General features: G+C 29.6%; 1 pseudogene; it reads left to right on the plus strand.

The window, feature by feature from the left end:
• The first annotated feature begins 308 nt into the window (after positions 1-308).
• Positions 309-444, plus strand: LOC145297140 (U2 spliceosomal RNA; annotated as a pseudogene).
• Positions 445-19,549: the final 19,105 nt, after the last annotated feature.

Raw genomic sequence — 19,549 nt, forward strand, 5'->3', positions numbered from 1 at the left:
AGGGCCTTGTGCCTAATTTTGTTGTTTGATAATCTTTTGTTTTTTTGTATTTACAAAATTTTAAAAGCAATAAAATATATAAACAAGATCAAAGTGTAGTATCTGTTCCGGCAGATACTGCAAGCAAAGACCATATGTGGGGCAGCCCCACATATAAGACCTTGGTAAATGTAGGGGAAACCGTTCATACCAATTGTCACTATCCAGCTCCCCTACTCCCTGGGGAGTTGGCCCCCATTTCCCCTTCACTTCTCACATTAAAAATCGGCCTTGTGCCTAATTTGCTCGGTGGAGAGCAAATAAATATTTCCTTTTCTTGGCCTTTTGGCCAAGATCAAAGTGTAGTATCTGTTCTTACTACATGCTGTACTTATGTTTGTAACTTTTTGATATAAAGTGGGGATCTCTTTTCTTTATTAATTTAATGTAAAATGATCACCCACTTTACAACCAGTCAGTCTCAAGGCCATTGAAGTCGTTCTCCAGATCATTCAAGTTGTTTTTGGAGGATTCCAGTTATTTTGTAAGCATTCAAGTCATTCAATTCATCCTTAAGTTCGTCATTTACTTTTTATTTATTTAAGTCATTTCAGCCCATTTTTCGGTCATTTTAGTTTACCTTTAAGAATTTCATGTCAATCTAACATTCACGCATTCATTCATTACACGAGAGCACGCGACTAATGGTTATCGGCCTTGTTTACTCCTTATATCAAGTAGCTCCATGTCTTGTCTGAAGTGATTTTCTAAAAAAAAAAAAAAAAAATGAACAACAAAAACTCACATTCTCTTTCAAACTCCTTCAGTCCTTGAGAGACTATGGATACCCATGTAGGGGTGACTACGCATGCAATTTTTGTGGCAGGATGTGCGTAATCTCCAACCACACCTCTCCGTAGTCGACATTGTTAAATACAAGTGGCAACTGAAGTGTATGTACGACTGAAAACAAATGCCGGGATCAGCAGAGAGCACATACAGCGCCTAGAATTCCCAAATGGTAACCCATCTGGTACTAACCAGGCTCAACGTTGCTTAACTTCGGTGATCTCGCGAGAACCGATATATTAACGCGATTATTCCGCTTGAAACTATATACATACTTATGTCTTAACTTTTTTACCACCTCAGAGAAAATCAATTCTAGTGAAATTACTTTCATAATGAAAATATTTGTAATAACAAGATTGAAAATATATCAATTTTGACTAAATCTATTGCATTTTTTATTTAATTAAATATTCTATAATCAGTAAATAGATAAGTAGAGAGAAAACATGCATTTAATGTTATATTAAGTAATTTTTTAACATTAATACCTGGGTTAATTTAGTATGATGTAGTATTAGAAAACAAACGAATTTAAATAGTTTTACGTCATAACCATTACAAAATTAGGAATACAAATTGTGTGTAACGAAAAGAAGGAAATCATTTTAATGAATCATAAAAATAATTTACTGAAAAAAAATCAAAACTTTAAAATTACTTCATTGATTTTCTCAACGACCTTATAACAACATTTTTTGTAACATATCTTTTATAATTATTTTATTTATTTTATAATTATCTTATATATTTTTATAATTATTTTATATATTTTTATAATTATCTGATATATTTTTATAATTATCTTATATATTTTTATAATTATTTGATATCTATAATATAAAGCTGAATGTGTGTGTGTGTGTGTGTGTGTGTGTGTGTGTGTGTGTGTGTGTGTGTGTGTGTGTGTGTATGTGTGTCTGGTCACGAATAGGCTCCTATATGGTTGACTATTTTAAAAAACTGATTACATATAATGATAGAAGATGTATGATAGAAGATGTATGGAGACACAGGAATGGGTATGTTTGATCTGGCAGAACAGTGGTTCATTAAAATTGTGGGGTCTGCGTTCGCGCCTGGTCCACAGAGTATGGAAATAAAAAATTAAAAAAACGTTTACAAGTGTTTTTGATATAGATGTACATAAGAATACTTTGATAAGTATGTTTCAATTTAAATAGGGACGGTAAATTAAAATTGTGGGGTCTGCGTTCGTACCTGGCCTCCATAGAATGGAAATAGGCACAAACTTTAATAAAGACGTTTCATATCTATCTGCGTAAGTATACTTTGATAATTATGTTTCAGTTTTAAGAAATACGGTATAATAAAATTATGGGGTGTTCGTTCGCACCTGAACTTTATAGAATGGAAATATGTCACAAAGTTTAACAAGGGTTTTTAATATAGATCCCCAGAATGTCGTGATGCGTGTTTCCGTGTGAACAGGTATTATATAATAAATTATGGAGTTTATCTATTTTATTTTTACATTCATCATATTTTGCTTTGGTTTTGATACCCCCAAGTTCAACTTAAATTTACAACCCTTCCTTTTCATAACCTATCATACTTTCATAAATCAGAGTCCATTTTCTGTAAGCTGTTTTTGAACCCAGTCAACGACGGGTACTTTTGCTCGTATTTTTATAATTATCTTATATATTTTTATAATTATCTTATATATTCTTTTTATTATTATCTTACATATTTTTTATAATTATCTTATATATTTTTTTATAATTAACTTATATATTTTTATAATTATGTGATATGTTTTTATGATTATCTTAGATTTTTATAATTATCTTATATTTTTTTATAATTATCTTACATATTTTTTATAATTATCTTATATATTTTTTTATAATTAACTTATATATTTTTATAATTATGTGATATGTTTTTATGATTATCTTAGATTTTTATAATTATCTTATATTTTTTTATAATTATCTTACATAATTTTTATAATTATCTTATATATTTTTTTACAATTAACTTATATATTTTTATAATTATGTGATATGTTTTTATGATTATCTTAGATTTTTATAATTATCTTATATTTTTTTATAATTATCTTACATATTTTTTATAATTATCTTATATATTTTTTCTAATTATTTGATATATTTTTATAATTCAGTAAAAATTTATCATGTCGTCAACTTAGAAATCCGTCGATTTTACTAGCAATTTACTAATTTAAAAAAATATGTTTTTCTTACGTATTTATGCGTAATACTAAATAAATTTTTAACTCTCAAACTTTCATCATGTCATAATCTTAAAAAAAAAAATAACATTTTTATCGAGTATACACACTATTTTATGGCAAGCTGTCCCCGATGTGAATCGCAAGGTTTACATTAAAGAGTAGTATATGTTGTAATACTATACTTTTTTTTGGTGCAGTTTCGGCTTCGGGAAGTGTTGTAGAGCTGTACCGAACGTCGCCAGTTGTCGTAGAGGATCCATTTCTCATCACACGTCATAATCTGCTCAAGAAATGGGTCGTTTTTGTTGTGCAGAAGGAGCAAAACGACGATTTTTTATATTATCGTTCAATTCATGCGGCACCCATTAATGCAACTTTTTGGACTTCCTTATTTGCTTTAAATGGCGAACGACTGTGGAGTGGTCGACCACAAGTTCAACAGTAATTTCTTGTGTAGTTTTTCGAGGATCGGCTTCAATTAAAGCATTAAAATGTTCGTTATTAACCATAGTCGGCCGGCCGCAACCGTCTTCATCTTTGAGGCTCTCGTCACCACTGCGAAATTTCTTCAACAACCGTTGTGCCACACGTTCGTTAGTTGTTCCTGGACCAAACGCATCATTGATAAAACGAGCTGTCTCAGCTTAGTTTGAACTGGAACAAGAAAATCGTGCGGATTTCAATTTTGTCCATGCTGTCAAAAAGCCCGCAAAATGAATGAAGAGATTGAAAACGGTAACTACGCGATTCGGTAGTGCGAAAAACGCGCTTCAAAATGATATATAAAATAGTTATATATATATCAATGAATTAATTTAGAAATCATATATAAAAGTAACATATGTGAGAAAACGATATTGTTTTTGCACCAACCTAACATGTCATTTGTTTTTTGTTTTTCTGTTGTTACAGTTTTTCGACTGTTAACTATTTTGCACTTTTAACATAAATATTAACAAATACTTATTTTAAAAAGAGGATGCTTAGCCATATTTAATACGATAAACGCGGGAGCCCCCCCCCTCCCCTAAAATATTTAGAAAGATCGAGTTTTTGCTTCAGGAAAACAGAATAAATTTAAATAAATAAATAAATAAATTATATATATATAAATATAAATAAATTACATACACACACATCCATATATATATATATATATATATATATATATATATATATATATATATATATATATATATATATATATATATATATATATATATATATATATTCGCACATATTTTATTGAAGAGGATCTTCGTTCTTTTTATGATCTTTCTTTCGAATTTTTCTTGTTTTCGTACAAGTATTTTGGTTATGGGATCCAAAGTTCTTATAAAGTCCCCTAGTTTACCGAACGTTTTCAATTCAATTCAAATTAGGCGAAACTAGACATAGTAAATTAGTAATAAAAACAGTAAAACGACAGAGAACACATCAATCAATAAGTATGATGCACAGGAAGAACAACCCTGACGATGGTCAATCGAGACCGAAAATGTTCGGTAAACTAGGGGACTTTATAAGAACTTTGGATCCCACAACAAAAATACTTGTACGAAAACAAGAAAAATTCGAAAGAAAGATCATAAAAAAGAAGAACGAAGATCCTCTTCAATAACATGTGCGCGAATAATGAAATTCTGCCTAAATATACAAAACTCAAAGGACATATATATATATATATATATATATATATATATATATATATATATATATATATATATATATATATATATATATAATAAAATGACTACAAAAATTCCTCTCTGGAACAAACTTTACAACAACACACAACAAAACTTTACAACAAACTTTACAACAACACATGCCACATGCAAATTCAATACAACTAAGCTAATAGCCACTATCTTATGTAGCTTCTGACCACTATTTTATTCACATTCAGTCTCTATATTAAAATGCTACATTGCTGGTACACCAGAATAACCATTTTCATTCCTTGCTAAATGATCCATTAAGCCAGAATATTGAGCAGCTCTTGGTTGACTTTGATAGCTTTTAATGAAGTTAAAGAAGCAACCGTCAACTTTTACACATGCAATAGACTTTTCTATTTATTTTGAATTTTATTTAATGAAGATTTGGAAATTCACAACTATTTTTAAGTCGAATTATTGATATAGATTTCAATTAAATAAAATATACTGTAAATCTTTTAATAAGGAATACATATTTATTTAAACCATAATTATTGAAACAAAGTATTTTACTGCATAAAAAACAGTTATGGGGAGAAGGGTTAACTATTTTGAACCTTCACCTAAATAACGATTTAATGAAAAAAGTGTTTAAAATGTTCTTGCATCTGTTTTATAATATATTTAATATATATTAGATATAATAAATACATATACATACATCTATATATGTATGTATAATATGTACATGTATATATTATATCTAATATATATCATATATATTATACATATATTATTTATGTATATTATTTATGTATATTATTTATATATATGTATATTATTTATATATGTTTATATATATTTACATATATATTATTTATATCTCTATATTTTATATATATATTTGTATATATATATGTAAACAGGGCGTGCAATAAGTAATGCCCCTGACCCACTTCCAGTTGTCTGATTTTGCATGTGCAATGATTTATATCTCTACGGGTTATGTGGCAAATTACAGCTCTGAACTAATTGTGGTTTCTGTTTTACAGGTGTTTGAACTGAGTCAGGTGTGAAATGGATGCTGTTGAATGTCGAGCAGTGATCCGGTTTTTGTATTTGAAAGGACGCACACCACAGGACACTTTTGATAAAATGAAAGAAACTTACGGTTATAATGCCCCATCATATAACCTTGTAAAACGCTGGCATCGTGAATTCAAACATGGCCGAAAGTCTGTGGAAACAGCTTCCAGACCTGGTCGCCCCCCTGCTGCCATTAATGAGCCATTTGTCTGTCAAGTTGAGGCTGCCATTTTGAAAGATCTGCGCATTACTATTCGTCAAATAGCCCAAGATGTCAAGATTAGTACATGGTCTGTGGAAACTATCATTCATGACCATTTGCATATGCATGAGGTGTCTGCCAGATGGATTTCCAGGTTATTCACACCATTCCAGAAGCAAGAACGCTTCGAGTGCTCGAGTATGAATTTGGAGGTGTGCCAAGAAGACGAGTCAAAGTTTTTCAAAAGACTGATTACACATGATGAAACCTTGGTCCATCACTATTATCCAGAGACCAAAGCCCAGTCAATGCAGTAGAAGCAGTTGAACTCACCACCTCCAAAGAAGGCAAGGGTGCAGCTCTCCGCTGGCAAGGTCATGCTCACAGTCTTCTGGGATCAGGAAGGAGTAGTCATGATAGATTTCCTGGCAAAGGGTACCACAATTATAGGAGCCTCTTATGCTTCACTTTTGAGGAAATTAAGGGAAGCTATCAAAATTAAGAGCCGGGGCAAGATCAGCAAAGGTACCCTCCTCCTGCAGGACAACGCTCCGGTCCACAACTCGCATGTCGCCAGATCAGAAGCACGGGCGTGTGGTTATGAAATCTTTCCCCATCCTCCGCACTCTCGTGACCTTGCACACTCTGACTTTCACCTCTTCCCAGCCATGAAGTTGTTTTTGAAAGGAAAGCGTTTCCCAGATGATGCAGCCTTTATTTCACATCGTGGTTGGAGGACCAATCTGGGGTGTTCTACAAAAACGGTCTCCAGAGCTGCATCAAAGAATGGGAGAAATGCATAACTCTGGGTGGTTCCTATGTAGAGAAAGACGAATAACTGCGCCAAGTTTCGTTGCTCTACTCCTATGGGAAGTGGGTCAGGGGCATTACTTATTGCACGCCCCTCGTATATATATATATATATTATTATTATTATTATTATTATTATTATTATTATTATTATTATTATTAGGGATATGATAACCGCACATTCCTTTCGTTGTTTTGACTATCGAGTGTGCATCCTTTGATATCTTATATGCTTTTATATAGTGTTATGTGGTTCTCGGTTGATTAACTCTGTGTTGGATATATACTTGAGCGTCACAAAAATGATAAGAATATTCTGTTGTCATAGCCTTAATTATTTTATTTATATGATTTATATATATATATATATATATAATATAATATAATATAATATAATATAAATGTGTGTGTGTGTGTTTGTGTGTGTGTGTCTGGTCACGAATAGGCTCCTATATGGTTGACTATTTAAAAAAAAACTGATTATATATAATGATAGAAGATGTATCGAGAGACAAGAATGGGTATGTTTGATCTGACAGAACGGTGGTTCATAAAAATTGCGGGGTGTGCGTTCGCGCCTGATCCACAAACTATGGAAATAAAAAAAATTAAAAAAACATTTACAAGTGTTTTTGATATAGATATACATAAGAATATTTTGATAAGTATGTTTTAACTTAAATAGGGATTATATAATAAAATTGTGGGGTCTGCGTTTGCACCTGGCCTCCATAGAATGGAAATAGGCACAAACTTTAATAAAGACGTTTCATATCTATCTACGTAAGTATACTTTGATAATTATGTTTCATTTTGAAGAAATATGGCATAATAAAATTATGGGGTGTTCGTTCGCACCTGACCGCCACAGAATGGAAATATGTCACAAAGTTTAACAAGGTTTTTTTTAATATAGATCCACAGAATGTTGTGATACTTGTTTCCGTGTGAACAGGTATTGTATAATAAATTATTGGGTTTATCTATTTTATTTTTACTTTCATCATATTTTGCTTTGGTTTTGATACCCCCAATTTCGAAGCTATCTCTTTACAACCCTTCCTTTTCATAACCTATCATACTTTCATAAATCAGAGTCCATTTTCTGTAGGCTGTTTTTGAACGTGTACTTTTGCCAGTATATATATATATATATATATATATATATATATATATATATATATATATATATATATATATATATAGTGATGATCATATTTATTGGCACGGTAAAATAAAAGTTAAATTTTGTGTAATAAATTCTAAAAAAGGGATTAAATTAAAGAAAATAACAAAGTATATTATGTATTTTTAACTGGCCTTTCCGATGCAGCAATCGGATTTTAGAAAAAATAAATAACAAAGGAACAACAAACATAATTGCAAAAAACCCTTGTTCAAAATTATTGGCACGATTTATTTAATAATCAATTGTATAGCCTTTGGCCTTGATTACCTTCCTCGGTCGCTTTTCATAGTTTACAACCAAGTTGTTGCACTCTTCAGTAGTAATTTTAGCCCACTCTTCCTGACAATAATCCTCAAATTGAATAAGATTCTTAGGCTTTCTTTGCATTACCCTCAATTTTAATGTTCTCCATAAATTTTCAATTGGATTAAGGTCTGGGCTTTGTGATGGCCACTCCAAAACATTAATATGATTGTCCTCAAGCCATTTCTTAGTCAGTTTAGCCGAATGCTTTGGGTCATTATCTTGCATGAACCACCAACGACGACCAAGTGAGAGCTCTTTAGCAGAGTCTTTCAGGTTTTCATCCAATATTTTAACATAATCTTCCTTTTTTATGCTACCTGTGACCTTAACAAGTCGCCCTGGTCCAGAGGCAGTAAAGGATCCCTAAAACATCAAACTGCCTCCACCGTGCTTCACTGTGGGTATGGTGTTCTTAGGCAGGAAAGCTTCGCCAGATTTTCTGTAAATATAAGACACTTTATTATGGCCAAATAACTCTATTTTCGTTTCGTCAGTCCATAGAACACGTTTCCAGAATGCAACATCTTTATCAATATGACGTTTTGCAAAGGCTAGCCTTGCTTTCAGGTGCATAGGCTTCAATAAGGGAGTCTTTCTCGGACGACATGCTTTTAAACCAGCTCTCTTCAAAACTCTACCAAGTGTATGTCGAGATACATTCACTCCAGAGGTGCTCTGTTCATCAACAATCTCCCCAACAGAGATCCTTGGGTTTTGTTTTACTTGTCGAACAATTTTCCGTTCATCTCTTGGGGAAAGAATCCTTTTTCTCCCTCTACCCTCTAAACTCATAACGTGGCCTTGCGATTTGAACTTGTTTATTATGGCTCTAACAGTGGATTTGGGAAGGTTTAGCTTCTTTGAAATCTTATCATAGCCCTCCCCATTGGTATGGCATGCTACAACAAGCTTCCTGACGTCTTCGCTGTGTTCCTTAGTTTTAACCATGGCGATTGAAAATTATAATTTAGTCACTTATAATAGTTTAAATAAATCGTTATCTAAAAATTATCTGAAAAAAATTATTCACTGAATTAGCGTTAAACAAGCATAATATGGCTATAAAAAAGTTCAGAAAGCACGTAAACCGGAAATTGATTGATATTATACTGATACTAAAAGAAAAACAAAGCCGTGCCAATAATTTTGAACAAGGGTTTTTTGCAATTATGTTTGTTGTTCCTTTGTTATTTATTTTTTCTAAAATCCGATTGCTGCATCGGAAAGGCCAGTTAAAAATACATAATATACTTTGTTATTTTCTTTAATTTAATCCCTTTTTTAGAATTTATTAGACAAAATTTAACTTTTATTTTACCGTGCCAATAAATATGATCATCACTGTATATAAGATATATTAGTAATCCAGATACAGTACTGGTTAGCTGTATCACAGCTCATCAGTGCGGCTAGACGGGCAATTACCTCAATCCAGGATCGAAACCCGACTGCCTGTAAGACAATCAAGGCTTTGAACCATTATGCTAATCGGCAGATGCTGTGCGGGTAGTGAATTAACGATGGTTTTACATCGTCCGAATACCTAAGCTCGATCTGTTTACCAGAAGAGCATCACTTAATTCGCTAATGGTATATCGTGTATCACTTCCCAATATGCTCCATCCAAGAAAAGGAGCATTATATTCACCCACATACAGTACTGTTTCGCTGTATCACAGATCATATATTATATGTATATATATATATATAAATTTATATATATATAATATAAATATATAAATATTATATATACATATTATGTATATAAATATTATATATATATTATATATATATTATATATATAAATATTATATATATAAATATTATATATATTATATATATGCATATATATATTATATATATTATATATATAATCTATATATATATTATATTATATATATATTATATATATAATATATATATATTATATATAATATATATTATATATATGTATTATATATATAATCTATATATATATTATATTATATATATATTATATATATAATATATATATTATATATAATATATATATATTATATATATAATATATATATTATATATATATGTATATGTATGTATGTGTGTGTATATATATATATATACAATATATATATATACAATATATATATATATATATATATATATATATATATATATATATATATATATATATTGTATATATCTTACCCGCTAATTAATTGACTGCAAACGCGAGGGTCGTTCCTTGTTTGTAAAAAAAAAAAAAAAAAAAAGAAAAAAAAACATGCAGCGTGAACACTATAAAAGTTGTGGAGGAATATTTGATTAAAATATACATTTGTGGATGTCGTTTCTAGGCGCCGCTTCTCTGGGTAGAACTGCCGACTATCAACGCGATGGTTTTAGGTTCAATCCTTGGCTAGGGAAAGGAGCTAGTCTAGCAGTACTAATGCGTTGTGATACAATGAAACAGTACTGTATGTGTAATGGTGAATGGCTATATATATAATATATATGTTGTACTCTTTTATTACCGTTTTATCTGTTTGGTTATTGCTGCAATAGTATTGAGCACTCTCTTCGGCTTTTTACTAATGACCAGTTTTACTATATATATATGTATATATATATATATATATATATATATATATATATATATATATATATATATATTAAAATCTGGAGTGTGGACTTCGCCTTTCTTTAAAACTAGTGTTGAGAGAATTTCCCCCCCACCACCACCACCAAAAAAAAAATAATATTAAACGAAGAAAAAATGCATTTTATTTGCTTCCAAACAACTGATTTAAAAATATTAGGAAAAGACGTGGCTGTTTTTAAAACTCAAGAAGAAAATGCTAGCCCTTCCCTTATCTTTCCTCATTCAGTTATCCTAAATTTGCATCACCGATTTTCTGGCTTTCTGCCACTTTTTTCTGTTTATAGATATGTGCAATTATATCGGTGTCATTTTTTCCGACACAACAGCACTAACAACAAAAAGCTAACAACAAAAAGCTAACAACAAAAAACTAACAACAAAAAGCTAACAACAAAAAACTAAAAACTAACAACAAAAAACTAACAACAAAAAACTAACAACAAAAAACTAACAACAAAAAGCAGGTTTACGTGCAACGCGCGGTATATTCTGATACAAACTACAATTGATTTTTTTAATTTTCTCAAAACTCTATCGACTAGCCTTACGTTTTTAATAGTGGAAAAAATCAGCTTCCTAGAAATGGACACTTTGGTTTGGGACAAAAATATATTTTTTAAATACCTCAGTCTACAATGACCATTCCTTCATCAAACGAAGACAGAAAAATGAAGGGGGTTATCAGAAAACTTGTTCCCAGAAAAAAAGGTAAAAATCTCAAAGGACAACGCATTAAAGAAAAATACTATTTCAAACTAAGCTAGCTATTTAAAATTTAAGTGCTAGAAAAATGCTATTTTTTTACTTGCCACGCCAACGAAAATGCTATTCAAAATGAAATAGTGAACTACTATCGAAAATACTATTTGCATTTTTTGTGCAAAAGGCCGAGGGAAATGCTATTTAAAACTTTTACGTTACAGAACAGCACACCTTGATATTAAAAATTTAGTCTGATAGACTATCAAAACGGCTATGTGAAAGCGTTTGCTTCTTTCAAATTTAGCCGTTTAGACGAAGACAATATCTATTTCATTTGATTCCAAAACAACGAAAATGCTATTCGTAATGTGAGCGTAAAAGAGCGAGAAAAATGCTGTTTAAAACGTAAGCGTGACAGGAAACATCATCCTTTCAAATTTATATATTTGGACGACCCACAAAAATAATAATAAAAGGGAAAAATAATGAAATGTTTCTTTAAGCATGACAGACCAAAAACTGCTAATTGAAATGTAATCGTAAGAGTTCCTCTTATACAGTATTTCAAAAATGTTTTCTAAAATTAAAACGAGCGGATCAAAGAAAATGCTATTTAAAATTTAAACTTGACAGACCAACGAATTTGAAATTGAGCTTGACAAACCAACGAAACTGCTATTTGAAATTCAAAATTGACAAACCAACGAAACTGCTATTTGAAATTCAAAATTGACAAACCAACGAAAATGCTATATGAAATTGAAGCTTGACAGACGAATTACATATTCTTTTTTTTTAAATTCAAGCTTGAAAAACTAACAAAAATGCTATTTGAATTTAAAAAAAAATGATATTTGAAATTTAAGCATGGAAGAAATGCTATTTAAACCTTAAATGTGCCATAAAAGCGAATACGTTATTTAACTGTTACAGCCAAACAACTTATACTATTTGAAATTTAAGCGAGACAGACCAACTTTTATGCCATTCAAAATTTAACCGTTGGAGAATGACAAACGTGCTATCTTAGACTTAACTGCTACAGACTGATAAAAATTATATTTGAAATTTAAGTGTGATAGAACAACGCTAATGCTTTTATTACAAATGTAAGCTTCATAGACTAATGAACATTATATTTACAACTTAAAAAGACCGACGAGCATGCAGTTTGAACAGCTATTTCAAACTAAGCCTATTTTTAAAAAGGTTTTTTTTTTAACTTTGATTTTACAAATAAAAAGTTTATTCAAAGCTTAATCGCAAAAGACTGGAAAAATGCGATTTGAAATTGAAGTGTAACTGACGAACAGAAAATGCTATTTCAAATTTAGCGTGGCAACCCAACGAAAATACGATTTGAAATTGAAGCTTGCCACACCAACGAAAAGGCTATGCGGGAGACACGACGGAAATGTTCTGTCAAACTTTAAACGTCTAAAATCAACCAAAGTGCTACTTATAAGTAGGGCTATGACAACAGCATATTCTTGTCATTAATTTGACTCTCGAGTATATATCCGACACAGTAAATCAACCGAGAACCACATCACTCTATATAAAAGCAAATAAGATATCAACGGATACACACTCGAGAATCAAAGCAATGAAAATAATATGCTGTTGTCCTAGCCCTACTTAAACGAACAAACAAGCAATTGTAAATACTACTCCAAACTTAATCGTGACAAACCCCCAAAAATTATTTAAAACTTAATCCAAACAAATCTAAAGATGCTATTCTGAACTTATTCGTAACAAGTAAAAAAAATAGTATTCCAAATTTAATTGTAACAAACAAAAAAATGTTATTCTAAATTTAAACGTTACATACCTTAAAATAATATTTCAAACTGAATCGTTACAGACGAAAAAATATTATTCCAAGCTTAACTGCGATATATCAAAATTGTTATTTCAAATTTAATCATGACAGACTGGTATATATGCAATTACAGACGAAATGTGACACACGGACCAACAGACATAGCGTCTTATACCGATAGATAGGCGCAGCTGACGTAAGTTGTGTTCGTTTAATCTACGCATTTAGCAATGGAAATTGTTAGTTAAAACTAAAACGTTAAAGACTTGAAAATTCTATTTTGAACATAAGCGTGATAGACAGACGAAATGCTAATTCAATAATACGCGTAAATTTAATCTACGCGTTTAGCGATAGGAGAATCTGTTTCAAACTGAAGTCTGACGGAACAATACAAATATGTAATATTATGTAATAAGAAAAAAAAATGCTATTAACATAGGTTAACTATTGCGATAATGAAGAATGGATATACAGAACACAAATTATTTCCTGAGCAACGTCGGATTGTATTTCATATTAAAAAATAAGAATGCAGGAAATATAACAAAAATAGAGATGATAAGAGAATGTATAGCAACATCACACTGAATTAAACGAGAACATACCTTTCAAACTTCAATCTATTTATTTCTCAATGGGAAAATTTCTAAACTTAAAAAGAAAAAAGTTAGATAAAGAATACGAAAATAACGTGCGTGTCTTCTGCCGTTAAATGATGCCAACACTATTTTGGGCGGGCTTTCCTTGGCTACGCGCCAATTAAAAAAAAAACAACAAAATAACAAATTCTATAAAACGATAAATTTAAATAAAGAAAAAAAGCAAAGAAATAAACGAAAAAAAACAACTGTTTTTTCCGCAGCTGAAGAGGGTCACGGTTCCATCAGCAGTGACCGTTCTTGGAGAGCCTATTGTGATCACGAGTGAGGCAGGTATATCGCCCGTCTAACGGCGATCACGTGACACCTTAGGAAATGAAAAAAAAAAAAAAAAAAACTACATGATACAAGACCGACTCAAAAGCAAACGAAAACAATGACATTATATGAAAAAGATAAAAGTAAAGTGATAAATAGATTAGACAAGCGAAAACCTTAATTTTTACACTAAAACTTAAAAGAGCATGTTTGACGTTTATTTGACGAATTATAGCATACATACGAGTGTGTGCTCGTGCTGGTATATAAGAGTAATACATTACATTTCAGAAGAAAACGCACGCACATACACAAAGACAAAGAAACACGCGTATGTAAACACACGTGCAGTATATAATATACTGAAACATTATTTCACGAATTACAAGAATTATATGCTGCTTTCTGCTATATTAAATAATATATTACATTTCAGAAGAAAACATATGCACGCACACAAAGGCACAAATAGATATACATACATATACACGTATACATACGTATGTTTCTGTAAATGTACATATGTATGTATATATATATATATATATATATATATATGTGTGTGTGTGTGTGTGTGTGTGTGTGTGTGTGTGTGTGTGTGTGTAAAGAGAGAGGGAGAGAAAGAGATAGAGAGACTGGGCAGTACATGTATAGCTAAAAATTATATATAATACTAGCAGGCCACCGGGCGTTGCCCGATCGTAAAATACGCATAAATATTATATTTTAATTAATGCAGAATTCTTATACATTATAAACAGAAACACGTAAGTATTAAACGTAACCTTAAATTACTTTTGAAAAAAGTAAAGTCTCCAAACTGAACAGAAATCGAGACAAGTGCATACGAGTATTATGTTTTTTTTTCTTAACAGCTAAGTTAAAAAAAGTAAAAAAAAGTAAAAAAAAGTAAAAAGTAAAAAAAGTACTCGAGAGACCAGCCTCACACAATCTTTAAAGGATGTTTTCAAACTGCTTATTCTTAACATAAGTAATCTTTAATGTGAATTATTCACGCATGCACATTCGTGAAACAGTAAACAGATAAAGATCCGATGACCCCCCCCCAATACCAATTTTTAAATTTTTACCCATTAGCAGCCCATTTTTCCGGATGAAAACCGATTATAAACTTTTTCAAATGTCTTAATACCCTATACACCAAATTTCAAATATGTAGTTAAAAACTTCATTGCGTATATACACTTTAAGGGGGAATAAATCTCATAACTTAAATTAGTAAGCTTACTTCCGGTTTTGTAACGCAACTGTTGTCAGTTATTAATAATTGAAAATAAATTTAATTGAATCTAAATTAAATAAAAAATAAATTAAATAAATGAACTTAAAATGATATTTCTAAATAGAACAATTCAAACGGTTCTATTACAACAAATATTTAATAACGATGATCTAATTATTAAAATATTTTTTAATGAAAAATGCAAATCAGGTTACTCATTGAAGAAGATTTTGTTAAATAGTATATATAGAAATTCTTGAGTAAAAGCGTTTTTAATATAAACAGTGTAACTTTCGTACATATTAATTAAATTGTGAACAAACACAAATACGACTTTATATTAATAGATGCGTAAATGATATAGAACTTACAAAGTCTCTTTTCCATAAAATTATTTGACGAAGAAAAAGAGTTAATCAAACATGTTAAAAACACTTTAAGAAGTTAAAAACATATCATATTTAATTTTCAAAAAGGAAACATAAATTAAGTAGATTGTTCTTAATCTGCGGAGTTTCGAAAGAAATACTTTCCTTCTCATCAGAGAGTAGGGTTAGCAAAATGCGGAATCGGATTTTGCTCGCAAAATATTTAATGAATCTAAAAGTAAGCCATAGAGCTTACTTGGTAAAAGTTTAAAACAAATACTGAAGCAGAGGGTATGGGGGGAAAAAAAAGAAAAATGATTTCACATAAATGGATGGTCGAGTATATATATATATACATATATATATATATATATATATATATATATATATATATATATATATATATATACTCGCTGGAAAACTGGCGTTGCCTGGTCGTACACTACACTTAAAAATGAGAAATTAATTCATGCAGATTGCGTATGTATTATTCTAGAATCAATCCTCCATTAAATAAATATCTATATTGATATTTATAACGAGTAATAATTCACCCGCTGGTCTAATTCGCATTTTTTTAAATAATAATGATAATAATAATAATAATAATAATAATAATAATAATAATAATAATAATAACAACAACAATAATAATAACAACAACAACAATAATAATAATAATAACAACAACAACAACAACAACAACAATAATAATAATAATAATAACAATAATAACAACAATAATAATAATAATAACAACAACAATAATAATAATAATAACAACAACAACAACAACAACAACAATAATAATGATAACAACAACAACAACAATAATAATAATAGCAATAATAATAATAACAATAATAACAACAACAATAATAATAATAATAATAACAACAACAACAACAACAATAATAATAATAATAATAATAATAATAATAATAATAATAATAATAATAATAATAATGTCGTTCATCAAATCCCGCCTGTGTTTGTTTACCATATTACGCTAGCTGATATTTGGGTTTGACGATGAATGCCCTGGAAAGGTCACTTCTGATTAATATTAAGTTTGAACATAAAAAACCCCGAAGAAACGATTTGCGACTATTTAAAATTATACCTTTTTCTTTTATCATAAATTGAACTCATTAATAAGAAAAAAAAATAATAAAATAAAATGGCGGGGTACACCCGGGCTTGTACAGGGTATCATTCGATCTGTACTTGAATGCGCTAGCACTGAGCTATATCTCCAGATTCTAATAAATCTGTTTTCGTAAAGAAGAAATGGTTTGCTAAGATTTTATTATATCCCTATTGCCGGTGTAACGTAAAATATTCCTGCGTAAATAATTATTCTTTTATACGAGAGAAAAGCTATTTTTTAAGATCGATTTTTCCGATTTTAGATACATATCGGATGAATTTCTGTACAGAACATACCTGAGAACACTTCAGGACATATAAATTAGCTTTGTGTGAAATTTGCAAGAGATAGGCTCAGCTGTTTCGGAGCTTATGAGGAAGGAACTCACACAAACGCAATGACTTTTATATAATAGTAGAGATAGAGATGAAGATGGAGATATATTGTTAAATATATGTGAATAAGACTTCATTACTTCCATATTAGTTATGTATCTATTATAACACAGTTGTAGTGCTGTTTGTTTATTTGTACACAATATGTATATATATATATATATATATATATATATATATATATATATATATATATATATATATATATATATATATACATATAAATTAGATAAAATAAATTCCAGGAGAAAAGTAAAATCTATAGCTACTTATGATTTTAGTACGCTATGTACTAAAATTCCGCACGAAAAACTTATAAAAGAATTAAATGATACTATGGATGCAGCTTTTGAAGGTGGCAAAGGTAAATATATAGACTTATAAAACTCTAAAGCTTTCTGGCGTAAAAACGAAAATAGCAAAACTAGTTTTTCTAAAGATATTTAAAAAATACTTACAAGTCATCTTATTAAAGAACGTTATTTTCAAATCGGAAATAAAATATTACTCCAAACGATAGGTATGCCAATGGGATTGGATCCTGCACCATTTTTGGAAAATCTGTATTTACATAGACTCGAGTATATATATATATATATATATATATATATATATATATATATATATATATATATATATATATATATATATATCATCACAAATAAAAAATGATATATTTAAAACATATAATTCTCATGGATATAGGCGATTTATAGATTATATATAAACGATAACGATGAATTCGAAAAAAAATAAACATTTTAAATATCTAAAGAAGTTAAAACTGAATTGTGAACATAGAGGACAACAGGCTTCATTTCTGGATTTAGATATAAAAACTGAGGATGGGATTTTTCTTTATAAAATATTTGATAAAAGAAACTCTTTCCCCTTCTAAATAGTGCGTATACCGCATAAAGATAGTACCTGCCCTGTTTTTATGCATAAAGATAGTACCTGCCATGTTTTTATATATTTTATGTCAGAATTTTTTAGAATAGCTCGCGTTACTTTAAAATTAATAGATTTTATACCATCAGTTTCTAGCTTAGTAAAAGGATGATAAAACAAGATGGAAATAAAACTAAAATATTTAAACAGTTTAATAAAGCATTTGTTCATTATCCTGATGCTTTTGAATCGTTTAAAATTAACCAGAATATTTGCACACAATATGTATATACATACATACATACATATATATATAAATTAGATGAAATAAATTCCAAAACTTTATTAGTAATATATAAAATGTATTTATAAAAAAAAATGTATATATGTATAAATATTTTTAACCTTTATACATATTTAATTTTCAATAAATAAGAATGTAAATATATAAAATACTAATCACAGTGGGGGTGATAAGTAGTCAAATGGATAAATCCTAATCTTATAAATGCAAGACTGTTAAATTAAAAAATATATCCATTTTGAATTTGGAAACAGATGAACTTCACAGGTAAGAAATTCATTTTTATAACGTTAATAGGTTAGATAAAGTAATTAAGAATAGGAAACTAGATCTAATATTTGTAAAATGCTTTTTTTTTTCTAAGATTAAGGGAGGTGGTGTTTGATCAACACTGCTGGGGAACCATGATGTAATATACTGTTTTGTTTTTAAATCCCCGAAACAGTGTTGCATGGTAAACAACTGATGATCCCTTAAAAATAATTTATAACTAGTGAATTCGAGAGAACAAGTTAATGCAGTGATTGCAGGTGATTGAATGACTTACTGACTAAAAGGTTTTCTAACGAATGATAAAAAATAATTTTTTTGTATAGTTTTAAAGGTTAAAAACTTCCAAGACCACACACACACACACACACACACACACACACACACACACACACACACACACATATATATATATATATATATATATATATATATATATATATATATATATATATATATATATATTACTTCTCAGCCAATTACCTGATTATGTTTTTAAACACAACTGCCAGGCGCAATAGGTCGTAAAATATA

This window comes from Euprymna scolopes, chromosome 17 (assembly GCF_053919585.1).
Source record: "Euprymna scolopes isolate OS-2025 chromosome 17, ASM5391958v1, whole genome shotgun sequence".
In the NCBI taxonomy this organism is placed as follows: Eukaryota; Metazoa; Mollusca; class Cephalopoda; order Sepiida; family Sepiolidae; genus Euprymna; species Euprymna scolopes.